This window comes from Mustela putorius, unplaced genomic scaffold (assembly GCF_011764305.1).
Source record: "Mustela putorius furo isolate JIRA1106 unplaced genomic scaffold, ASM1176430v1.1 tig00003859_pilon_pilon_pilon, whole genome shotgun sequence".
In the NCBI taxonomy this organism is placed as follows: domain Eukaryota; kingdom Metazoa; phylum Chordata; class Mammalia; order Carnivora; family Mustelidae; genus Mustela; species Mustela putorius.
The window spans coordinates 14,639,820-14,648,216 of NW_025422011.1; the positions used below are offsets into that span (position 1 = coordinate 14,639,820).

At 40.8% G+C, this 8,397-nt stretch overlaps 1 pseudogene; it reads left to right on the top strand.

Moving 5' to 3' along the window:
- The first annotated feature begins 472 nt into the window (after positions 1-472).
- Positions 473-5,983, top strand: LOC101672142 (annotated as a pseudogene).
- The last annotated feature ends 2,414 nt before the right edge of the window (positions 5,984-8,397 follow it).

An 8,397-nucleotide genomic window follows, 5' to 3' on the forward strand; every position in this document is an offset into this window, starting at 1 on the left:
CCATCACAGCCAACAATTATCTAAATTGAAGTTGTCCATCCTGCCTTTTAAGTTCTTCTCCAGATAATGAACCTTTTCAACCAACACAGGGTGCTTGATGTTAATCACACAGAGAAATGCAACTCAATCTGTTCACCTTTGAATAGATAGAGCCTAAAAGGTAGAGGAAGTGCATTTAACTTCCAAGCCCTCATCTTGATAATTTCTTAGGGGACACTTCTTCAACTGCCTATATTCCAGAGGCTTTCAAAGCCCTCAAGCAATTGCTAAATGATAATAGAAATATGTTTGCCTGCATCTAGACATTTTTTGGTAAGTAGCCCATAATTTATCATTCTGCATTATTACAGAAAGCCTGGAGAATTATATAGAAGGCTTCGGCTTTTCCAGCTGATATGTAAATATATTCCCAAAGCAGAGGACACCTGGATCCTGTTAGTAATGTCTAAACACTGACCCTGGAGAAATCACTATGTCCAGTCATATCTACGGACGCACCAACTGTAAGCGTCGTGCAGAGAAATACCTCCACCAGCAAGGCCCTTGTCTTCTTTCCCAGATGGAGGCTGTCCGTGGGAGAAAGGTAAACAGAAGCAGTGGGTAAGAACTCAGTCTGCGGAGTTAGGTCAGCCTGGGTGTGACTCCAGCTTCACACTCTGGGTGTGACTTACCTGCTATGTGGTTTACGAAAATTGCTTAGCTCCGTTCATTGATTCCACAAATGCTCACTGAGTAATCAGAGGGTGGCCAGTGTTGTAGGTACTGAGACAGAAGAAGGAACAAAACAGAACTACCTCATCGAGTTTTCATGCGTCTGCAAAATGGAAATAATTGAATCACCTACCTTCGATGGCCGTGTAAGTATTACAACACAGTGTGGGGCCGGGCTTATACTTATTACTACAAAAATTAATGATCTTTTACTTCGATTCTGGATTTTCAAAACATTTCAGGGTGGTTCATGTGATAATCTTTGGACCCTCTCCAAATTCTGTTTTTCAGAAAATTTTTGAGGGGTTTCCCTTGATGGGGCCTGATAATAAATAGTTTTTGGGGCTTCAGGCCATGTGGGTGGGAACCGAGGCATGAGGTGGGGCCACGGGAGGGGTGAAGTACATTGGGCAAATCCAGCCATGGTCAGAATTTGCAAGGTGGCCTTGGCCTAGATACTCCCAGGAGCTTCTCACTTTGGGTTCTGCATGGAAGGGATTGCACTGATATTATTTTACCTCTGGAGTGTCTGTCTACCCAGAACGCTATTATAAAATTTCAAAAGAAGCACTTAACCTAAATCCCTGATGTGGCTCATATTCGTTTTGTTTCCTCTTGCCCTCTGGGTCTCAGTGGTGGAGGGCTGAGTTGGGTAGCCCAGCTGAGAGATGCACACTTCTGCCCAGGTCTGGGTACCTGTGCTCTCTCTTGCAAGAGAGAATGTGCCACGTGAGCAGGCGGGGGTGGGTGGGTGGGGGTGGGGTGGGGTTGGGCAAATGTATTTGGTAACAACTCCTCTGTTCTGTTCTTTAATAATAATTATTTTAGCTGATTGACTGTTTCCTCTGTACCAAACAGTGAGCTGAGCAAAGGTGTTTGCATATATCATCTCACTGAATGATCACAACTGAATGAAGTCCCTCCAGACTACCTCCACTCCATAAAATTATGCCCATTTTAAGGATGCAAAAAATGAGGGTCATGGTTGTCAAGAGAATTGACGAAGACCTTTAATGTTTGACCACAGACCCAAGCCTCATCTGCTATACGAGAGTGGATACAAACCATTAGCATCAACAGCTTCTACCAGCTTTTTGTATAGCTGTATTTTTTTGATTAGAGTGTTCCATACAGGAAATTTGAAAACTGTGCAACATATGATAGAAAAAAAGAAAAATAACATCCAACCAAAGAGAAATTCTCTTAGCATTTTGAAGTACCTGTTTTTCTGCTTCTTCTTTTTTTAATTTTTTTATTTGACAGACAGATTTCACAAGTAGGCAGAGAGACAGGCAGAAAGAGAGGAGAAAGCAGGCTCCCTGCAGAGCAGAGGGGGAGGGGTGGGGGGTGTGTGCTCAATCCCCAAACCCTGGGATTATGACCTGAGCTGAAGGCAGAGGCTTTAACCCACTGAGTTATCCAGGTGCCCCTTCATTTTGCTTTTTAACAATTTGAGGTTGTCCTGTTTACCTTGTTCTGTACTCTGCCTTAAAAAAAATTTAACTTCATGAACATTGCCCCATGTCATTAAAATTTTTCCACCCAACCTATTTGGTTAAATATTTATAATACATAAATATTATACCATTAGTTATTCAACAGTTTTCCTCTTGTTGGAAAATAAGTCTGCAAATTTTGCTGTTTTAAGTGTGATGAGCATCATTGTACAAAATTTCTTTTTTTACGCCCTCAATGGCAGCCATATTTGTCATTTAGAGGTGATTTCCTCCTGGGAGAAGTGTCATCATTTACATCTTCTGGTTGTTTAATCATGATGACCTTCACGGGTCATTGGAGCTGACACAGTGTACCTGTTGGGAGTAGATGCAGCTGGGCCTGGGGGTGTGAGTACCCAGACCAAAGGCCAACAGCAGGCAAAGTGACAGGACCCACAGCCACTCCCCTTTGTCTATTCTGGGCTCAGTTTGTTAAGGATTTCCCAGAAAAAGGAGGGATGAGCAAAGGGGAGAGAGCACGGAGAGCTGATGTGTGGCTGCTGTCCTGCACCTCTCAGAGCTCACCACTGGCTGCCACAGAACCGGGTCCCCTTGGCATCTGTCTTTGACACCTGTAGCTCTTGCCTCCTGGGGCCCAGGCTCTGGACACTGCACTTCTTGTGGCCCCAAGCCATTGCCTTCCTTGGGCAGCAGATTCTCCCCTACCAAAGAAAAAACAGAGGACAACAAACAAAACACTTTCTTTTATTCTTTTTCCTCTTCATTTCCAAAACCTAGTTCTTACTTGGTCAAACTCCCTTTCCTTATTCAAAGAAAGGAGGGGATTAACTTCTTTTATTTGAGACAGTGAGGGGAAAGGAAAAAAGGAAAGAAAGTTGAAATACATCTGGTAGACCATACTACTAGTTTATCTCCAGCTTCCTGCTTTCCCCAGTGTAATTATTTAATATTTTAAAATATGTTATTCAACAAAATGGATTGAATGTGTAGTACGTGCCAAGTGTTGTTCTTAATGCAACAGGAGATAGAAATGACCAAGGCTCATCTTAAAAGAAAATTTCATGTAACTCTGCTCTGATCGGCTGATTTTTCAGAACTGTAGAACATTGCCATTTACTGAGCATCTGTATTAGGTTCTGAAGCAGGCACATTTAATCCTCACAACATTGCTCTCCTGTAGGTACCACTGTTCACGTCTTACGTGTGGGGAAAACTGAATCCTCTAGAAACCAAGTAACTTATGCAAAGTCATAGAGCCAGGAAGGAATAGAGACAGTATTCAAATTCAGGTTTTTCTAACGCCAAAACCTATGTTCTTTTCTCTGGATTGTACAAATACTTATAATTGAAGTGTTGACTGGTTTTAGAATATTCCACTACAATCTACTTCAATAAAATATTTGAGTTCCAGCTGAAATAAGAACTTATATAAAAATGAAATGGTTGAGAAAGAAAATTTTTCTTTTCTCCATATAATATTTAGAAGAAATATTTTCCCCCCAAAGGGTTTAAGCAAATGGTGCTCAAGCAAATGGAACTCCAATTTAACCTTAAGAAATTTTGTTTCTAAATTGTATACTTTGTCCAAAGCAGGTTGGAGGACGTTTCACTGGAAGTTTGTAGTAAAACATCGCCCTCTTATGGGCATATGGGCATCATACATTGGAGATGGATACAAAGGATTTAAACGTCAGAACAAAAGTAAAATTATGTGCCCAATGACATAATGATACGCTGTTTTTATCGTTTATCAGGTGTATATTTTATTCTACAAAGACTCCTCAGAATGGAGGCCAAAAGACATTCTGGAACCGGCCAAGCAATCATTTTCCATCCATTTTTATGGAGGTGTCTGAATGCTGGCGACTACAGGACACACCTTAAGGAAACTATAATACCTGAATAGAATCGTAACTATATTAACAAGCCATAATAATGCCTAAACCATCGGAATCAAATAGTTCCAATGAATCCTGTATAGGAAGTTCACATTCATAAGTTAAATGGAAAACAAATACATACATCGAATATAGGTCAGCACTTGAAGTTTGGAGTTAAGTAGACACCATGCGATTCACTTCTGTTTCATCTATGAAGTATGTGACCTTAGGCAAGTTACTGAATTATTTCAGCTTCAGTTTCTTGATTTGTTAAATCATAATTAGAAAAGTAGCAGCTTAAGTGAAATAAGCTTAAAAGAAATAAGCCAGGCAAAGACAATATTTCATGATTAACACTTATAGGTGGAATCAAACAAACAAAAAGTCAAAACTCTTGGAAACAGAGCAAGGAAAAATGGTTACCAGGAGCTGGGCGAGGGCGGTGGGAGTGGTAGGGGGACTGGTGTACAGGGGAAATACGGAGAGGTTGGTAAGAGGATACAAACTTTCAATTTAGATGATGAATAAGGTCTCAGCATCTAACATAAAATAGGGTGACTATAATTGCTAATACTGTACTGTGTAATTGAAAAAGAAAAAGTGGCAGCTAAGTAGGACAGGTGGGAAGATGAAATGAGAGAACGCCTATCAAGGATAGCATGTTGCTAAGAGTTAGACTCATTAAGTATAAAACGGTACTATATTGTAAGGTCTGTCCCAATTCTTAATTGTATAGAATCAGTTTTTTTAGATTTGAAGCCCAAAAGTAAAAAAAAAAAAAAAAAAGAAGCAGCCCAAAAGTCAACAAGATAAAAGTATAAGAACAGGGTTTTTTGTTTTGTTTTTTGTTTTTTTTTTTTTTTTGTTTTTTCCTGAACTGTGTTTATTTTTACCCAAGTTTTGGCTAATAGCAAAGGTTTAACAACTAAATATGTCTCTAATTTATACAAATGTTGAGCTGCGTGGAGAGCTAAGCTGAGGGGACGTGGGGTGCTTCTCCCCTCAAACCCTGTGTAAAAATCACTTACCAAATGCTTTCTCATTTGGACCCAGACTCCAATTCCAGAGTCTTGAAGCTAGATCTACTAGGCAGAGCAGTACTAAAGCAGTAAGAAAGCATTTCAATTTGGATAACTTACTTGCATGTGGAAACGGGGAATGGACTGTCAGACTAGACTTCTGTCCAGCCTGCCTTCATTTCAGTCCTTTCTCAGTGTTATTCCAGGTTTGGACTGTGCTGGAAAGACACCTGTATTATTATTATCTTTAAAAGATTTTGTTTATTTATTTGACAGAGAGAGATCACAAGCAGGCAGAGAGAGGGGAAGCAGGCTCCTCGCCAAGCAGAGAGCCCGATGTGGGACTTGATCCCAGGACCCTGAGATCGTGAGCCCAGTGGAAGGCAGAGGCCCAACCCACTGACCCACCCAGGTGGCCCAAGACACTTTATTATATAGGCTGCGGTTCAATGAATTTGTAAATACTGTGCCTACCAAAGGATTTAACACTGAAAAAATTAAGGCAACCTTGGGAAATTCTAAAACAGTCACTTTTCACTTCTGGGATGTAGGTGGCCAGGAGAAATTCGGGCTACTGTGGAAGTCATATGCCAGATGCACGGACGGCATTGTGTTTGTTGTAGACCCTGTTGATGTTGAAAGAATGGGAGAAGCTACAACTGAACTTCATAACATAGCCAGGGTATCAGAAAATCAGAGAGTCCCCATACTTGGAGCTGCTAACAAACAAGACCTGAGGAATTCACTGTCTCTGTTGGAAATGGAGAAATTCTATGGGTGAATTGAGCTCATCAATTCCCTAGTATTTGCAGCTCACCTGTGCAATCATAGGAGATGGACTAAAGGAAGGAATTGAGAAATGACATGATATGATAATTGAAGAAAAATGTTGCGGCAACAGAAAAAGATGAGCTGAATTGTGATCCTTTTCATATCTGTGTGGAGTAGGTTTTCTCTGGCTTGATGTTGACAAATGCAAGAGTGCCTGCAGCCTGCTTTGCCTGCCTGCCCTCCTGGATGCTGAGAAAGCATCCAGGAGGGTTTTGTTGAACAATCAGATGCTCAACTCTTTTGTCTTGTGGAAGATGAGTAAATGTGGTGCTTCTTAAAATGGTCTCTTCTCCTTACCCAACAAATCCTACCATTCTAAGGAAGCCAAGCATGGATACTAAATTGGCCAGAAAACAGTTATGGAAATTGGACCTCAAGTTAGTGAAATAAGATTTTGAAGAAAGAAAATAAATAAATAAATTATACAAATGTTAGAGGTTTATATTTTTCAAAGGAAATATCCCTACAAAAATATTTTGGAACCAAACTAAAAACAAAACAAAAAACCAAAAACCTGAGAAATATGCCAACCTGTGAAATTTATGACAAAGATAATCTATGCTTTGTTTTATTTAATTTCAAAACTGAAAAAAAGTTTTAAAAAAATATATCAGTATAGATTATATATATATATATATAAAAGCAAGCATCCAAATATCTCTATCATAAGTGATTTAGAATATCCAGCTTTCTAAAATACCAGTATCAGAAGGTCACTGTACATTTTGTTTTTTGGCACTATTTTCATTGGAAGGGGCACACAGAAAAGGCTGAACTGTGTCTTGTTCCCCTTCCCTGGTAAAACCACTGCCTCACATTCTCTACTTCAACACACAGAATTAAGTGCCCTGCTCAGTGCAGAATGGAAGAACTGGAGCTGTTAACGCTTAAATTTCACTTTGCTAGAAATGTATTATAAATCACTAATTTGAGGCAACAATATATCTTTAATTGCTTGAGAAGTCAATTAACTCAGATTCAGCTATTAAACATTTCTGATCATTTAACCTAGGAAGGAGTTCTAACTACCAGACATAGGGTTACAGAGAAAACGCATCAGGTTTACAAACAATTCTCAAACATTTTAAGTGCTTTAAAAGCAAGTAATACCGGGGCGCCTGGGTGGCTCAGTGGGTTAAATCCTCTGCCTTCGGCTCAGGTCATGATCTCAGGGTCCTGGGATCAAGTCCCACATTGGGCTCTCCGCTCAGCGGGGAGCCTGCTTCCCTTCCTCTCTCTCTGCTTGCCTGCCTACTTGTGATCTCTTTCTGTTAAATAAAAATATTAAAAAAAAAAAAAGCAAGTAATACCAACCGAAACACCGAACACTGAGGTCTTAATGAAAAGCCTCTCATTTTTTATTATAGAATTTCAGACCCTAGTGGCAAATTACCATAGTCCGCGCTACATTCATCCTTCAAAGGAGGTTGTGTTAAGGTCCATGGGAACTGGAGAGTGAGCCGCTTCTGCACGAATCTGGAGGAGGAATAAAGATGTGGCTGTAGGTCACAGCTACTTGTGCTCCTTCTTCAAAATGCACGAACATTCCGAGGGCATGCGTTTCAAACAGGCCATTTTACCCTTGAGCTCTGGTGGTTTTGATCCTGGTATGAAGTTAACTCTCCTTCTGGTCACTACTTTATTCATTTAATGGGCAATGATGGGGAAAAAAGTGAAAATGACTGACTCATGTGACTCAATAGTCCGAGACTGACTTCAGACATAGCCGGATCCAGGTCCCCAAATCCTGCCTGTCTGTGGCTTCTGATTTTACCTATGTTGCTTTCACTCTAAGGTCGATTCTTAAGTGTTGTTTGGACAAGCCACCAACAGGTCCAGTTCTTTATCTGTAACATTAGAAACTCTCACTAAAAAATAAGTATCTCTTCTTCTCTGGGCCCAGCAATGCTGCCATTTATTGGCTTTGATCGGCTCAGCTGATCATGTATTCACCCTTGAAACAATCACTAAATTTGGGGAGATGCTGCACTCTCAAAGGCCAGGATTTGGAGATGTGCCCACCCATGGAATCACAAAGTGAGGTCGATGCCACCTGAACACAGGCTGAGAATACTAGGGTGGTTGCTCAAAGGCACATTTTGGTGCCGACACCAAAATGACAATGATAGACAAAATGAGAATGAAAAAAAACCAAAGCGTATTCAAGAATGTTCCAAGGATGGGGCGCCTGGGTGGCTCAGTGGGTTAAGCCTCTGCCTTCAGCTCAGGTCATGATCCCAGGGTCCTGGGATCGAACCCCACATCGGGTTCTCTGCTCAGCAGGGAAGCAGGGAGCCTGCTTCCTCTCCTCTCTCTCTGCCTGCCTCTCTGCCTACTTGTGATCTCTCTCTGTGTCAAATAAATAAAATCTTAAAAAAAAAAAAAAAAAAAAAAAAAAAAGAATGTTCCAAGGAGGGCACCTGGGTGGCTCAGTTGGTTAAGCAATTGCCTTCAGCTCAGGTCAGGATCCTGGAGTTCCAGGACGGAGTCCCACATCAG